This window comes from Mobula birostris, chromosome 28 (assembly GCF_030028105.1).
Source record: "Mobula birostris isolate sMobBir1 chromosome 28, sMobBir1.hap1, whole genome shotgun sequence".
NCBI lineage: Eukaryota > Metazoa > Chordata > Chondrichthyes > Myliobatiformes > Myliobatidae > Mobula > Mobula birostris.
In genome coordinates, this window is record NC_092397.1 from 21,356,738 (window position 1) to 21,375,364 (window position 18,627).

The 18,627-nt window shown below is 44.6% G+C and overlaps 1 non-coding gene across 1 annotated transcript; it reads right to left on the reverse strand.

The window, feature by feature from the left end:
- Positions 1–16,857: 16,857 nt before the first annotated feature.
- Positions 16,858–16,931, reverse strand: trnan-guu (transfer RNA asparagine (anticodon GUU)). The gene has a single exon. It is a non-coding gene; the product is annotated as a tRNA-Asn (tRNA).
- Positions 16,932–18,627: the final 1,696 nt, after the last annotated feature.

Genomic DNA, 18,627 nt, shown 5'->3' on the forward strand with positions numbered 1-18,627 from the left:
CAGAACTGGCTTGCCCACAGAAGGCAAAGAGTGGTTGTAGACGGGTCATATTCTGCATGGAGGTCGGTGGCCAGTGGTGTGCCTCAGGGATCTGTTCTGGGACCCTTACTTTTTGTAATTTTTATAAATGACCTGAATGAGGAAGTGGAGGGATGGGTTAGTAAGTTTGCTGATGACACAAAGGTTGGGGGTGTTGTGGATAGTATGGAGGGCTGTCAGAGGTTACAGCAGGACACTGATAGGATGCAAAACTGGGCTGAGAAGTGGCAGATGGAGTTCAACCCAGATAAGTGTGAAGTGGTTCATTTTGATAGGTCAAATATGATGACAGCATATAGTATTAATGGTAAGACCCTTGGCAATGTAGAGGACCAGAGGGAACTTGGGGTCAGAGTCCATAGGACGTTCAAAGCAGCTGCGCAGGTTGACTATGTGGTAAAGAAGGCATTCAGTTCATTGGCCTTCATCAATCATGGAATTGAACTTAGGAGCCGAGAGGTAATGTTGCAGCTCGATAGGACCTTGGTCAGAATCACTTGGAGTACTGTGCTCAATTCTGGTCGCCTCACTACAGGAAGGATGTGGAAACCACAGAAAGGTGCAGAGGAGAATTACAAGGATGTTACCTGAATTGGGGAGCATGCCTTATGAGAAGAAGTTGAATGAACTTGGCCTTTTCTCCTTGGAGCGACAGAGGATGAGAGGTGACCTGGTAGAGGTGTATAAGATGATGAGAGGCATTGACTGTGTGGATAGTCAGAGGCTTTTTCCCAGGGCTGAAATGGCTGCCACAAGAGGACACAGGTTTAAGGTGCTTGAGAGTAGGTACAGAGGAGATGTCAGGGTATGTATGTATGTATGTATGTACGTACGTACTTACATACTTACTTACTTACGCAGAGCGTGGTGAGTGCTTGGAATGGGCTGACAGCAATGGTGGTGGAGGCTGATACGATAGGGTCTTTTAAGAGACGTTTGGATAGATACACGGAGCTTAGGAAGATAGAGGGCTCTGGGTAACCCTAGTAATTTCAAAGGTAGCTACATGTTTGGCACAACTTTGTGGGCCAAAGGGCCTGCATTATTCTGTAGGTTTTCTATGTTTCCTTTGTCCCCAGAGGGACGTTACAATCTGGAACACAGTCTGAAGGGGTGGTGCAGGCTGGTATTTAAGGACCATCTGGATGAGCATTTGAATCACCAAGGCAGGATAGGAGACAGACCAAGTGCTGAGTTAGTGGGGACAGATTCTCAATGGTCAGTATGGACATGCAGAAACCACTGACTGTGAAAGTGCAATGGGAACCTGAAACACAGAACTTCAGGATGGTCATACCTAAAACATTCAGTACCCAGTATGATGGGATTGTTGTTGTACAAAGGTATTAATGGTCAAATACTGAACCAACCCCTCAAAAGGCTACCAAAATGCTGCCATTCCCTATGCACCAGTAACAATAGTTTTCTATGGGAATTTGGTGAAGTACTCTGGGTGATATTAGGAGAGATGGCTGGCAGCTTGGTCACAGTGGGAGGGTGCAAATGTCTTCTCAGAGGATAAGGGGCTCAGTGGAACAAGCTCACAGCTGAGAATAAAGGTGACAAACCCCACTGCAGTGGAGGACTGCTCTGGTCAGGGTTGTACAGGATAGAAACTGACCCTCTGGCCCATCACATTTACGCTCCCCATCATGCACAGCTGTACTAATCCCACTTTCCTGCATTAGTTTAATATGCCTCTGGGCCTTGCTCACTGAAGCCCCTGTGCATGTGCCTCTAATATTATTACACAGTTCCCTGTATGTGGCATCACAGGCAGACAGGGTTGTGTGTTCTGCTTGCCTTGACAATCAAAGAACTGCCTCTCATTAGAGTAGGACAAAACTGTTTAAAGACAGATTTAAAGGGGATCTGAGGGGTAAATATTTCACACAGGGTATAACTGGTATCTAAATCAGTACCAGAAGAGGTGTGCGGGGGGGGGGGGGGGGAGGGGCAGAAACGCCTCAGGAACCTGTGTACATCCTGCCATGATTTAACCTCCCAAAACAGAGTCACTGGTTTATACAGAAATGAAACAGTCCCTTCGGTACAACTCATCCACGCCGACCAAGTTGTCGACCTGAACTCGTCCCATCTGCCTGCATTAGGCCCGTATTCCTCTCAACCTTTTCCATCCACGTGACTGTGCAAATATGTTTTAAATATTGTACCTGAGGCAGAGAGCCGGTGCAGTGAGGCGCTGACAGACACTCACTGTTCCGCGGGCAGGAAGAGGAGAGACCGAAACCCCAACAAGTGGAGACCGACTCCACCACCCCGGACTTACCGCCCACCACGGCCCGTTCCCCGGGAAACGACGTCGCTGAAGGTGGAGATTTGTGACGTCAGTGCGTCGCGGGTAAACAATCACATCGTGTCACGTGACAGTGACCCGGCAGCCGGGGAGGCGGGGCAGAGGGAGCTGTCAATCAGCAGAGCGGCAGAAAAACTTCCGACCATTGTAAACAGAATGGAGAGAGTGGGAGATTTCCAGGGACGTGACCCACTCCCCCATTCCCTGGAATTGAGTGTGTTATACACAGTAATATTCATATTGTAATTTAGCTCTTCGATCTTATAAAAATGTAATGTTTGTATTTTGTATATTTTTATGTGAATAATCTTTTTATAATTTTAGATAAAATATGTTGGAACTAGATCATGAAAAAAGAGCGTCACGGAAAAATATTGTCAAAGCCAAAATTTTAATCCAAAGTAAGTTGTTATCACACTACGCATATGTCACCATATTGTTCAAAGTTCAAATTCATTCTCACAGTCCATACGTGTCACCACAGACAACCCCGAGAATCTTGTTCTGCAGATATTCTTGGCAAATCTATAGAACAGTAACTGTGAACTGTAAATATGAGGAACTATAAACTGTAAACAAATTGTGTAAATGCAGAGAAATAAATAGCAATAAATTACAAGCATGAAATAACGATATAACAGTGGTGACATGAGTGTTTTGTTCAAGACACTGATGGTTGAGGGGTAGTAACTGTTCTTGAACCTGGTGGGGCGAGTCCTGAGATACCTGTACCTTCTACCTGATGGTAACAGTGAGAAAATATCGTTGCCTGGGTGGTGAGGATCTTTGCTGATGGACACTGCTTTCCTACGGCAATGTTTCATGCAGATGTGCTCAGCGGTTGTGAGGGTTTTACCTGTGATATACTGGGCCGAATCCACTACTCTTTGCAGGATTTCCCACTCAAAGGCATTGGTGTTCCTGTATCAGGCCGTAATGCAGCCAGTCAGCACATCTTCCACCACACATTTATATAAGTTTGCCAAGGTTTTCAATGACATGCTGAACGTCCGCAGAGTCCTGAGGAAGTAGAGCGCTGTTGTGGTTTCTTCACAATTATATTTATGTGATGGGTCCAGGACAGGTCCTCTGAGTGAGTGACACACGTGCATTTAAAGTTACTGACCCTCTCCACCTCTGATCGTCCTTTGATTACTAGCTCATGGACCTTTGGTTTCTCCCTCCTAAAGTCTACAATCTGTCCCTTGGTCTTACTGACATTGAGTGAGGGGTCGTTGTTATTACACCACTCAGCAAAGTTTTCAATCTCTCTCCTGTTTGCTGATTCATCACCACCTTTGATTGTCATGTAATCAGCAAACTTGTATATGGTGTTGCAGCTGTACTCAGCCACACAGTCATAGGTGTAAAGTGAGTAGAGCTGGGGGCTAAGCACACTTCCTTGTGGTGCTCCTGTGCTGATAGAGATTGTGGAGAAGCTGTTTTTGCTAATATGAACTGACTTGGATCTGCACCTGAGGAAATCCAGGATCCAATTGCACAAGGGGGTATTGAGGCCCAGGTCTGGGAGTTTACTGATCAGTTTTGAGGGGATGATGGTGTTAAATGCTGAGCAGTAATCAATAAAGGGCATCCAGATGCTTGCATCTTTGCTGTCCAGATGTTCCAGAGTTGTGTGAAGAGACAACGAGACAGCATCTGCTGTTGCTTCAGTAGGTGAATTGGAGAGGATCCAAGTCACCATTCAGACAAGAGCTGATATGCTTCAACACCAGCCTCTCAAAACACTTCATCACTGTGGATGTAAGTGCCACTGGGCAATAGTCATTTAAACAGGTTACCACGCTCCTGTTGGCCACCGATATGATTGAAACTTCCTTGAAGTAGATGGGTTTCACACACTGCCAGATCGAGAGGTTGAAGGTATCCGTGAATACACCAGCCAGCTGGTCAGCACAGGTCTTCAGTACTCGGCCAGGTACACCATCCAGACCGGATGCTTTCCTTGGATTCACTCTCTTGAAGGCAGCCTGCACGTCATCTTCAGATACTGAGACCAAATGACCATCGGGAGACATGGGGGTGCGCGATGGTTCCTCCCTCTTCTGGTGGACAAAGTGAGTACAGAAGGCATTGAGCTCATCTGTCCCCTTTGTCACTATTTACCTTTGCAGGACATTCTGGCATTCAAACTCTGCTGCCGCTGTCAAGCATCTCTCTTTTATTCCAGTCTAGTCCGGAATCTCCACTTTGCCGAAGAGATGGTTTCTGGAGATCATACCTGCACCTCTTGTAGCATTCCTGATCTCCAGACTTGAATGCCTCTGACCTGGCACTCAGCAGGTTCCGGATCTCATTGCTCATCCAGGCCTACTGATTTGGGAAAACCCTGAATGATTTTGTGGGGACACACGCCTCCACAGCTGTTTTAGTAAAGTCTGTAGTGACCCCGGTGTCGTCCTTCAGGTCCTGAGATGAGTTCACGAACATGGCTCAGCCTGCTGACTCAAGGCAATCCTGTAACCGTTCCTCTGCCTCTCAACACCACCCCTTGATCTCTGGAGACTTGTTCCTTAGGCTCTGTCTGTGTGCAGGTAGAACGAGTGCAGTCAAATGATCCAACTTGACAAAATGTGGTCTTGGGAGCAAACAATAGACATTCCTTATCGTAGTGTAGCAGTGGTCCCCTGTGTTGGGACATCTGACACAACAGGTTACTACTTTCAGATTCATTTTCTTTCAGGCATTTACAGGGAAATGAAGACAGTGGAATTTAGAAAAACTATAAACAGCAAAGATTGACATATAACCAATGTGCAAAAGACAGATCATGCAAATACTAAAACATAAATATTACTGTGCAATTCAATTGTGGAGTACTTGAAAGTGAGTGTGCAGGATATGGAATCAGTTCAGTGGAGATACCTACACCATTTCAAGAGCATGACTGGTGTAGGGTAATAACTCTTCCTGAACCTGGTGGTGTGGGACCTAAGGCTCCTGTACGTCCTTCCCGATGGCAGCAGTGGAAGAGAGCATGAGGTGGCTGAAGGATGTTGTTGATGATGGATGCAGCTTTCTTGTAGAAGTGCTGCTTGTAAATGTACTGAATGATGGGGAGGGCTTTGCCTGTGATGAACTGGGATGCATCCACCAGTTAGAAACATGGAAAACCTACAGCAGAATACAGGCCCTTCGGCCCACGATGCCGTGCCAAACCTGTACCTATTTTAGAAATTACCTAGCATTCCCCAGAGCCCTTTGTTTTTCTAAGCTCCATGTACCTATCTAGGAGTCTCTGAAAATACTCTATTGTATCCGCCTCCACTACCTTTGCCGGTAGCCTATTCCACACACTCACCATGCTCTGTGTAAAAAAAATTACACCTGACATCTCCACAAATTTCTTGTAGACATTTTCCTTTCCATTCCTGATCATTGTGTTTCCATATCAGGCCATGATGAAACCAGTCAGGTTACTCTCCACTCTGCATCTATATACGTCAAAATTTGAGATGTCACGCTGATTACACACAGGCAGAGTCTCTGCCCTGCCTGCTTTATAGTGACACTTACTGCTAGTCCCAGGACAGACCCTCTGAAATGATAATGCTCAGAAATTTAATGTTACTGACTCTCTCCACCTCCAGTCCCCTAATGATGACTGGCTCATGGATCTCCGGTTTCCTGCCCCTGTGGTCAGTGATCTGCTGATATTGAGTGAGAGGTTGTCGTTGTGGCACCATTCAACCAGATCACACATCTCCCTCCTGAGGGCAAATTTGTCACCACCTTTGATTCATCCAACAACAGTGGTGTCATCTGCAAACTTAAATATGTCACTGGGGTTGTACTTAGCCACACAATCACAGGTATAAAGTGAGTAGAGTCATGGGCCAAGCACAACCTTGTGGTGCACCAGTGCTGACAGTGATTGCGGAGGAGATGTTGTTGACTTTGAATGCAAAGTCTTCACCGTGCAGAGAAATAGAAATTACAACTGAGGAAGAAGATTACATTAAAATCAGCAAAATATAAGAATGAAAATTAGTTACTTTTCTTACAGAAATGTGATAACAGGGGGCCCACTTGTCCATACTGACATTTGTCAGTTCGCAAGGAGTATTGTGAGCAACGCTGGGCCCTTTATCCAAGGAATGATGTGTTTGCATCAGAGAGGGTCCAGAGCAGGTTGACTAGAATGACCCCGGGAATGAAAAGGTTAACATATTAGGAGCATTTGATGGCTCTGGGCCTGTACTTGCTGGAGTTCATAAGAATGAGGAGAGAATGACATTATAACCACTTGAGTGAACGTGGAGTGGATGTTTCCTGTAGTGGGTTAGTCTAGCACCAGATGGCACACACTCAGAATAGAAGGATGTCTCTTCAGGAAAGAGATAAGAAGACATTTCTTTAGCCAAAGGGTCAGGTACAAGTTCACACTCTCCCTCCCCCACAATATCCCAGCTGTCAGACCTGTGTCCATTCACGTCACCTGTATCTACCCCTTTGTAGACTCCTCACCGCTCTTCACAACTCAGTTCCCATCAGTGTTTGTGATCAGCAAGTTCAGAAATCACAGTCAGCTCTCACTTTCCCCAATCCCCTGTGATGGAGCGGCTTATCAAACGTGTCCTGGACATCTCGGTTCAGTGCGTCACTGGGTCCCTTTATCCACAGTTGGTGTTACAGCTACAACCACTCAAATGCGTTTGTTAAACATGGAGTCACTTTCACCAGACTCTGCTGACTTTGCCTGATGGTTTTGTAAATTGGCAAAAATTTCCTGCTTTGCTACAGCTCCAAATGTTTTCCTGGTACAAGTGGAGAACACTCAGGTCTGCAGTTTCCTGTTTTCTGCTTTTGCTTCAGACTACAGAATCTGCAGTTTCTATTGTAATGTTTTACTTCTCTTCTATTTACTTATTTTTCTCCTATTTGGAGCAAAGGAGTTACTCAAAGTGGTCTTCCCTCCAGACACAGACTGGTTTTGAACCCTGTCGTTGTTTCCATCTCCTATCGTGTCTGGATTTTAGTCTCTGATACTCCAGCACTTGGGTCCTGACCATCCTCACCCAGGTCTGCTGTCACTGACGAAGTTTATTGATACGGTTCATATGGGCCTCAGTCAGGCCATTTGGCAAATTGGATCAAGAATTGGCTTTGCAATAGGAGACAGAGTGATGGCAGAGAGTCGTTTTGTGATCAGATGCTGGTGACAAGTGTTGTTCCACATGGATCTGTTCTGTGACCCTTGCTATTTGTGATACAACTGAGTGATTTGGGCGTGGATGTCGGAACCGTGAGCAGTAAGTTCACACTGACTGTGAGATGATGGAGTTATTGCTGGTGTGGATGGTCATCTTTGGCTAAAGTGTGACATCAATGTGTTGATGAAATGAGCTGAGACCAAAACAAGTAGATCAGTTGGTGTGAGAATTGGGATTTCCCATCAAACAACCCCAAAACTCCCATGGGGGAGATCAGTGTGTCAACACCACAACAGTGTAATGAAGAGAAAGCGACAACCCTTTCCTCTTCCAGGTTAGTGGCTTTTAAAAGAGCCTTTTGTTGTGTTTGCTGCCGAGGCCAGGCTGAAGCTCGCTTCCGGCGGATGCGGCGAGCCAACTGAATTTCTTTGGGCACAAGGGTGACTCGCTTGGTGTGGATGGTGCAAAGAGCCCGACCAGGTAAGCCTCGTTATTCTCCTCCAGGCCTTTGATGGCCGAGCTCTGGAAGCATAGATCGGTTTTGAAGTCCTGCCTGATCTTCTGCACCAGATGCTGGAAGGGAAGTTTACAGATGAGCAGATCGGTGGATTTCTAGTAGCATTGGTTCCCTGTCAGAGTCACGGTGATGGGCCGATAGCTCCCCAAGAATACCCACACAGACACCCAGGGATATTCAGTGCTCCTTTACACTTATCAATTATTTACAGAGTCACAGTGATGGGCCTGTAGTGCCCCAACAATACGTACACAGACACCCAAGAATATTCGGTGCTCCTTTACATTTATCAATTATTTTACTGATATGGTGCTTCCACGTCGGCTTATTATCAAGCCACATGCCATAAAATCTTACCACTGACACTTATTCAAGAGTTTGAACATATAATTTCAGATCAATTGCTATTGAGGATGATATGGATCAATAAAGAGGTCTATTGATCATCTTAGTAAAACACAAATGTATTTTAGCTTCTGAAAGCTTAAAACCCTGTCTATATTCCCACTGTTTGACTTTATTAATCACTAATCACATTCTTTATACAATTCAATTGAATTTTCTACCTCTGATCCATAAATCTGCATCATCTGCAAAAAGTCATTTCCCCACCCCAGTACCTATCTCAGAAAAAATATCACTAATCATAATATTAAACAATAAAGGGCTACAAATACTGTCTTATGGGGTCCCATTCTCCACCACATAGAAGCCCAAATATACCTTACGTATCCTTAACTGCCTGGAGCATACAAATAAAAAACTCAGAAAAAAATAATGTAGCCTTCTTCTCACTCCACATTTCTATAATTTAATCCTTTCATAACATAAGATGTTTTTTTTTCAATACAAAAATACTGCAATTACAACTTCTTTATTTACAAGTGCTTTCCCAATATCATCTTCCGAATATAAAACTGAATCCAATGTCATTCTGCACTTTCAAAATCCACACTGATAAAATGCTACATCACCTCTCTTTTCCAAAATATAATTTATTAACTCTATTACCATACGTTCCGTAAGTTTACCGAAATGAGATGGGATGTTAATGATATTGGTCTATAATTAGAAGGATCCTGTGGGGATTTCCAGGTTTTGGAACAGGTACTACCATTTTCTATAAGGAGGAAATATGGTCTAAACTCCAAATATGATTCCAAATTGTTAATATTATCTCAAGAGTTGTAAGCTATTTGTTTAAACATACAATAACATATATCATCCTTTCCTACAGCCATCTGACTTGCACTGTTAATAGCTTTCTTACATTCACACAAATAAACTCTACGTAACTAATACTATCATTGTTACAGCTGGCTTTCAACACATCAGTGTATTCACTTAAAACCTCATCTCAACATCATTTAGGCTCTTCACTTAAATTATCTTGATTGTGACTTGCAGCAAATGACCAAGCCAGTAACTCAGCCTTCTCTATTTCAGTAGAGGGGGTACATTCAGATTGGAGGATCGTGACTAGTGGTGTCCCACAAGGGTCTGTTCTGGGACCTCTGCTTTTCCTGATTTTCATTGACGACCTGGATGTGGGGGTAGAAGGGTGGGTTGGCAAGTTTGCAGATGACACAAATGTTGGTGGTGTAGTAGATAGTGTAGAGGATTGTCAAAGATTGCAGAGAGACATTGGTAGGATGCAGAAGTGGGCTGAGAAGTGGCAGATGGAGTTCAAGCCTGAGAAGTCTGAGGTGGTACACTTTGGAAGGACAAAGTCCAAGGCAGAGTACAAAGTAAATGCCAGCATGCTTGGTAGCATGGAAGAGCAGAGGGATCTGGGGGTACATGTCCACAGATTCCCTGAAAGTTGCCTCACAGGTGGATAGGGTAGTTAAGAAAGCATATGGGGTGTTAGCTTTCATAAGTCCAGGGACAGAGTTTAAGAGTCACGATGTAATGATGCAGCTCTATATAACACTGGTTAGGCCACACTTGGAGTACTGTGTCCAGTTCTGGTCGCCTCACTAGAGGAAGGATGTGGAAGCATTGGAAAGGGTACAGAGGAGATTTACCAGGATGCTGCCTGGTTTAGAGACTATGCATTATGATCAGAGATTAAGGGAGCTAGGGCTTTACTCTTTGGAGAGGAGGAGGATGAGAAGAGACATGATAGAGGTGTACAAGATAATAAAAGGAATAGATTGAATGGATAGCCAGCACCTCTTCCCCAGGGCACCACTGCTCAATACAAGAGGACATGTCTTTAAGGTAAGGGGTGGGAAGTTCAAGGGGGATATTAGAGGAAGGTTTTTTACTCAGAGAGTGGTTGGTGCGTGGAATGCACTGCCTGAGTCAGTGGTGGAGGCAGATACACTAGTGAGGTTTAAGAGACTACTAGACAGGTATATGGAGGAATTTAAGGTGGGGAGTTAAATAGAAGGCAGGGTTTGAGGGTCGGCACAATATTGTGGGCCGAATGGCCTGTACTGTGCTGTACTGTTCTATGTTCTATGTTCTAACAATCACCTTCTTTAATCAATACTGGAATGTTATTAACCCGATGAACCCCACCCCCCAATTTTCTGAATCATTCCCCAAACATCTCCAAGTTTAGTATCCTGTCCAATACTATCAGAAGATGACCTCCAGTAAACCTCTTTCACAACCTTCACCACTTTCCTCACCATAGCTTGTACCCTTTCATACTTAATAAGGTCACTCAGAGAATGATAATTCTCAGCTCTCCCAAACACCTTATTTCTCTCCCTAATTCCCTCTGCACACTCCCCCATCCACCAAGGTGCAGTCTTCCTCCTATTAATGTCATTTTTAACAGGCATCACTTCCACCGCAGTTTGATGAATAATGTGACATAACCATTCATTGCAGAAACCCCTATCAGCCTCAACATTCTCCCAGTTTGCTTCATCAAAATTCCACCTCCTAAGAACAGTCTCCTGCCCCCTATATAACTCCAAACCTAAGCTTATAAATATAGGAAAATAATCACTCCCCATTGTCTCCTCACCCATAACATCTCATTCAGTCACTCCAGCCAGAATGTTTGAAACAGGAGTTAAATTTACAGCAGTTTTCAGACGATTAGAAACATTACATTTCATACCCCTTCCATCATTAAAGCACACAAGATTGGAAATACCTGAACATTCTTCTACAATCAAACAGTTCCATGAATGACCCCACAGTGAACTGTGCACAAAATTCCCCAACCATACAACCCTTAGTGATCTAGAGTGACATATGCTTTCCAACAAATCAAGCAAAAGCTCTCCACAAGAGCTTTACCAATTTAGTAACCCTTCCTGTTGAATCAAATGCTTCTGCTACAAACACCTCATACACTTCATTCACATCCACAACTCTGTGTCCCGCCCTTTCCCATATTAAACATGCAACACCACCCCCTCTATCACGTAACCTATCATGCCATTTTACAATATAATTTCCTGTAAAGGAAATGCCGTAACAGCCCGGTTTCATATTGGGCCGATTTGATGAATCAGAAATAAACTTCCTAATGTCTTGACCATCGCATTTCTCTCATTCCACTGCCATATTCTTAATCCCATTCTGTACCTGCACAAAGAGACTGAAATACAGATACCCCACCCATCAGAGCTTCTTTTACAGTTTCCCACATAACACCAGTTATACCGAGATACCTTTCAGCAGCTTTCACAATCATTTTAATTTTCTCAGTATGTCTAGATGACTGAACAGTACAATTCACCACATCTTTTATAAACATCACAAACTTCATTTCATTGACTAGTAAAGTATCTTTATTAATGGACCTGTGATGTGACACATAGCCGCTGACTTCATATTCTATCTGACTGGTTATACTTGATCAACATTTGTTTAACTTTGTTGCAAGGCCTCTGTTTAAGACACACCTAACTGTACTTTAACCTGTTCAACCAGCTGCTTTCTTAAGTACTGTACTTCACATCCTTGTAACATGGTGTGAGCTGAATTATCTGCAGCTTAATGTGAAAAAGACAAAGGAGCTGGTGGTAGACCTGAGGAGAGCTAAGGCACCGGTGACCCCTGTTTCCATCCAGGGGGTCAGTGTGGACATGGTGGAGGATTACAAATACCTGGGGATACGAATTGACAATAAACTGGACTGGTCAAAGAACACTGAGGCTGTCTACAAGAAGGGACAGAGCCATCTCTATTTCCTGAGAAGACTGAGGTTGTTTAACATCTGCCAGACGATGCTGAGGATGTTCTACAAGTCTGTGGTGGCCAGTGCTATTGTGTGCTGGGGCAGCAGGCTGGGTGTAGCAGACACCAACAGAATCAACAAACTCATTTGTAACACCAGTGATGTTGTGGGGATGGAACTGGACTCTCTCACGGTGGTGTCTGAAAGGAGGATGCTGTCTAAGTTGCATGCCATCTTGGACAATGTCTCCCATCCACTACATAATGGACTGGGTGGGCACAGGAGTACATTCAGCCAGAGACTCATTCCACCGAGATGCAACACTGAGCATCATAGGAAGTCATTCCTGCCTGTGGCCATCAAACTTTACAACTCCTCCCATGGAGGGTCAGACACCCTGAGCCAATAGGCTGGTCCTGGACTTATTTCATAATTTACTGGCATAATTTACATATTACTATTAAACTATTTATGGTTCTATTGCTATTTATTATTTATGGTGCAACTGTAACAAAAACCAATTTCCCCCAGGATCAATAAAGTATGACTATGACTATGACTAGACTGCACTATGTTCTCCTCTACAATTACACCAGTCAAACTTTACACCTTCACAATCTTCATTCTAAGTTTCCCACAACACTAACTACACCTTAGTTTCCCAGGAGATACTGCCACAAGATGCCCAAATCTCTGACATTGTGACATCTGAGCAGAGGTGGAATATGCGCTCGTGCATTATAACTAACATACCCCAGACTAACTTTACTTGAAAGCTTCACCTCATCAAAATATATCAATGCAGTTAAACTGTCCATGTTTTCTCCATTTCAAACTACTTGTAATCTCTGCAACACACACAAAAAATGCTGGTGAACGCAGCAGGCCAGGCAGCATCTATAGGAAGGGGTACAGTCGACGTTTCGGGCGAGTCCTGACGAAGGGTCTCGGTCCGAAACGTCGACTGCAACTGTTTCTATAGACGCTGCCTGACCTGCTGCGTTCACCAGCACTTTTGTGTGTGTGTTGCTTGAATTTGCAGTATCTGCAGATATCCTCGCGTTTGCACTTGTAATCTATTTACATTCTTAATCTCTTTATCGAAATCTCCACCAGAACACCTGTCCTAACACCCCGATACCTGTATTTTCATTAGGCAACACAGATACCAAATAAAGTCTTCAAATGTAATGCCTTCTCACAGTTTCTTATCTTAACGATTAGCACATCACCTCCCCTTAAGGTTTGAGCACAATCTATATTCCCTAAAATAGTTATCAAATTTAGTTAATTTCAAATGAGAAAACGTGCAGATGCTGGAAATCCAAGCTACACAAATGAAATGCCGGAGGAACTGAGGACTGATGAATGGTCTCGGTCTGAAATGTCGACTGAACTCTTTTCTATAGATGCTGTTGAATTCCTCCAGCATTTTGTGTATTGCTGCAGTTAATTTAATGGGATTGGTAAAATAAAGCTGTTCCGGGTAAAATTTAAACAATACCTTGAAGTCTTCTTTCCTTTTTTCAGTATCCTCTCAAATCTCTTGAAATGATTGCAATATTGTTTTCCTTTTTCCGTTTTGCAGATCTAGATCCAACTTCATTCCAACCTCTTACCGCACTCACCCGGACTCTTTATTTCCGGTTCCTTTTCCAGACACTCTTCGCCCCCCACCCCCAACCTGAACTTACTTTATTTCCCATCATCCCCGCACATTCACAGCCAGCGCCACCAACGCTACTGAGCCAATCAGCAACTCGCACCGTTTTCAGGTATTTTGCTGTCAATCAGGTCTAGGGGCGGAGCAACGAAACGAATGCTCACGTGTTGTAATGACGTCACAAACTCAATCGTACCTTCCCCCGCCCCCAAATTCATTTTCTGAGCGTCTGTTCAGCGGGTCCAGTGTTGCGGGAGGGGCAGGGTGGCTTTAAACCCGGCGTTACACATTCCATGGCATCGTTCTCTCCAAAGTGTTTCAGCTGTTCCTTTGCCTGTCTTCTCCACACAGTCAACCAGACAAACTGAGAGAGTCGGCACGAGTGCTGGGAAAGTGCGGGAGTTCATATCTCACGGCAGCAGTCTCTGTATAATGTTTCGGAGTGACGGATTCGGTCATTGAGTGTAACGTCAAACGGCCTTGAGATACAGACGTCGTGAGGGAAAAGTGAAAACAAAATGATGAATGTCCCTTGTTCTCGGGAAACACTCCAGTTTTGGGCTATTTGCACACTAGATTGTCCCATATTATAATCCCGTCTTCATTTGAAGCAGGAAAACGGTCTCCTCGTCGGCGAAATGAACCTTGGTCTCCCGCGTGACAGGCGGGGATACTAACCACTGAACTAGCGAGGAATAAACAAGAGTATGGAACCTATCACACGGATGTCAGTGTATAGGAGTACTCATAGAGTCACTCTGATGTTCGTTTGCTGAGTGTAGAGCTGGTGCATTTTACCCATCCGCTCCTCACTTTGTGCCTGGACGGGTCTCAGGATTCATTAGCGATTCAGTCACTTACTGTGTTCAAGGACTGGGCAAAGGAGGGGATCCCATTAACGTCTAACTGCGTGTTGTTTGAACGGATATTTATAATCAGGATTTGTTTCCCTTTTACTGATACGTGAAGCAGGAAACCATTTGTAGCCCTTCGAATCTCTCGGGTCGATTCTCCCTTCAGTCGGATCCCAGGTGCTGTGTTTCTCCGGTCTGTCGGAACGTCGCGACATCCACTGGTCGGAATAGGAACTGCAACAGAGTGAGGAACGATCCTTCAGAAAACAGCTCAGACACTGAGAATCGAGTTACAGAATCTGATAGCACCAGAGACCATTCAGTAACCGAATCTGGTTTGCATCATGGGGAGATGGTGGTATAGCTGCTTCCCAAGCAGTTGACACGGTTTCCATTCCCGGCCATTGCAGGTTGTACACTTTCAGGCTAAAAAAAATCCCTCGCCAAGCATCATGAACGCAGAACTCTAATTCCTGAGCAATTTGTTCTGAGTGAAATTCACTCTAATGGATCTGATGAATTCCTCATGTACGATGGTGGTGGTCCCTCATGTAGGATGATCGAGGACCCCGAACTGAATGAGAAAAACAGCATTAGACCAGGGAAGTCGGTTAGTTCCACGGACTCCGCTGTAGGAAACACACACTTTCTGGTCAAATCGAACATACATTTTCCTAACCAAAGACATGACCTGCCCCAGATATTCTCTCGTTCCCTCTTTCATCCGGCAGAAAGTACAAAAGCTTGAAAGCACGCGTCACAGTCTCAGGGATAGTTTCAGTCCCACTGTTGTGTCTATTGAATGGTTTCCCATAAGGTAGGATGGACGTTTGACCTCATAATCCACCTCGGTACGAAGCTGCACCTTATTATTTACCTGCGCCGTGCTTTCTCTGTCGCTGTTACACTTTATTTTGCATTTTGTTATTGCTTCACCTTGTTCTCTCCCAATACAGTGTGTAATCGTTTGATCTCTCTGAACAGTGAGAATGAGAAGCTTTTAACTGTATTACGGTACAGTATGTGACTGAAACTCGTAGAACAGATTCAATTCCCCCTGAGCCCGTTGCGGCAGCAGTAGGGAGCGCCGGCCTCCGGACAGCGCAGAGTTTCCCAGCTGGTAATGAAACACAGCAGAAAAACAAGAGCTGAGATCACAGAGGGGGAGCAGTGAGAGAGGGTTTCACTAACTCCCGTCGAAGGGAAGATTCAAACTTCTTCAGAGTACGCAGCCCTATCGACATCATTGGATCTGGGGTTGAGAGGTTGAAAGGTTCTCGGCATGCACATCAGCGAGGATCTCACGAGTCTGTAAATACCGGCTGCATGGTGAAAAAGGCACAGCAGCGCCTCTTTCACCCCAGACAGTTGAAGAAATTTGGTATGGGTCCCCAAATCCTAAGGACTTTCTACAGGCACAGAATTGAGAGCACCCTGACTGGCTGCATCACTGCCTGGTATGGGAACTGTACTTCCCTCAATCGCAGGACTCTGCAGAGAGTGGTGCGGACAGCCCAGCGCATCTGTAGATGTGAACTTCCCACTGTTCAGGACATTTACAGAGACAGGTTTGTAAAAATGGTCCGAAGGATTGTTGAGGATCCGAGTGACCCGAATCTCAAACTGTTTCTGCTGCTACCATCCGGGAAACAGTACCGCAGCATAAAAGCCAGGACCAACAGGCTCCGGGACAGCTTCTTCCACCAGACCATCAGACTGATTAATTCAAGCTGATAGAATCGTATTTCTGTCATATTGACTGTAATAAATATAGTAATATCTACTACATATTTACTATAAATTGCACATTGCACATTTAAACGGAGACGTAACGTAAATATTTTTACTCCTCATGTATGTGAAGGACGTAATTACTAAAGTCAGTTCAATCCAATCCAATTCCATGGAAGAGATTTCGTCGTGCACTAGTCGAATCACAAACAAGAAAATGTGCAGCAGATGCTGGAAATCCAAGCAACACACACAAAAGGCTGGAACACACACAAAATAACTCAGTAGATTAGGCTGCTTCATGATCTTGAAGAAGGGTTTCGGCCTGAAACACTGACTGTGTACTTTATTCCATAGATGCTGCTGAACATTTTCTCGGTTACAAGAGAGAGAGAAAAAAATACCGGAATACTAGCGTCCCTGGGTGGGCTCGAACCACCAACCTTTCGGTTAACAGCCGAACGCGCTCACCGATTGCGCCACAGAGACAAGAATTGAACAAGTACGATTAAATGAAGAATTTCAATTGAAATGCGGTTTCCTCTCTAGATGTATGATGTGACACATTGGTGTTTCAAAACATGAGGATGAATATCTGCTGCCGCCAACAGAGAATATAGCAGAGGATGGTTTCGATCCATTGACCTCTGGGTTATGGGCCCAGCACGCTTCCGCTGCGCCACTCTGCTACAGGGATTATTAAGAATTGTAGAACTGTGAATGTTGCGCGATGTTTTGTGTGAATGTATGTATGTGTTTATGCCTGTGTCTGTAAATGTCTGGGTCTGGTTCTCTGTCTGTATATGCCTGTGTCTGTACATGTCATGCTCTGGGTCTGTGCCAGTATATGTCTGGGTCCATTCCGTCTCTTTCTCGTATACAAACTCAAACGTACTTCATTTCTTTTGTTCATTCCCTGTTTTTCCTCTTTCTCTTTTTCTCCACCTTTCTTTCTTGTTTCCCCACTTTCTGGCCCATCTGGTTATTATCTCCGTGCCTTTTGTGTTCTATCCCGTCTTGCACCTCGTTCCCGATATTTCACCCGCGAAATGTGTTTTACTTCACCTAATTGTCTAGACGGACAATTCATCCCACTGGTAAGCTCATTTTTAATAAATAGGACGTTTTCAGCCGAGGTGCCATTAACTTCCTAATCCTGTCCTGATGATTGAATGAATGTCGGAGTTGCTTCAGTGTTGAACCCGCAGTTCACCTTGTGAAGCGGAACTCGCGACGTTGATGTACTGCAAGCACTCACCTCAAACGCAGCAACTCCTCCACCGGGATTATCTGTTGCTGTCATGTTCAGACCATCACGGCCGGACCAGTGAGTGACAGATGGGGAGATGTGGAGTATCGCTGATGCTTCGCACCTCCCTGCCACGCGGGGCGGGTTTTCCATTTCACCACCACAGCTTTGAAACTGAAACAGTAAGGGTCGGGTTTTAACTCTCCACGTGGGACGGTGTGAAGACAGGCAGGCAATTGCTTATCCCCTGGTCTGCTGAGTTACTCCAGCATTTTGTGTGTGTTGCTCGGAATTTCAACATCTGGGATTTCCCACCGATTTTTTTAAATTCACAGTCACCAACCTGGAGATGCCGGGGATTGAATTCCTTGCCTGTCCATCGCCTCCCCTGGTGCTCTTCCTCCGTTTCCTTTCTTCCATGGCCTTCTGTCCTCTCCTATCAGACTCCCTCTTTTCCAGTCCTGTATCTCTTTCGCAAAACAACTTCCCAACTGTTTGCTCTGCCCAGCCCCTCCCGGTTTCACCACTCACTTGGCTTCATCCTTTCCTTTCCCTACATTTTAATTCTACCACTCATCTTTTTATTGCTCCAGTCCTGCTGAAGGATCTCGGCCTGAAACGTCGACTGTTCTCTTTTCCATAGATGCTGCCTGTTCCTCCAGCATTTTGTATGTGTTGATCCGTGTCTTCTATCTCACTTGGCAAACCGCTGAATCTGCTTCCTCATAACATCTCCCCAAATCTTTGATTAGATTAGATTATGAGGATACTCCGTCCTCGTTTATTGTCATTTAGTAATGCCTGCATTAAGAAATGATACAATGTTCCTCCAGTATGATATCACAGAAATACAAGACAGACCAAGACCAAAACTGACAAAAAGACGCATAATTATAACATACATGTATAGTTACAACAGTGCAAAACAATACCGTA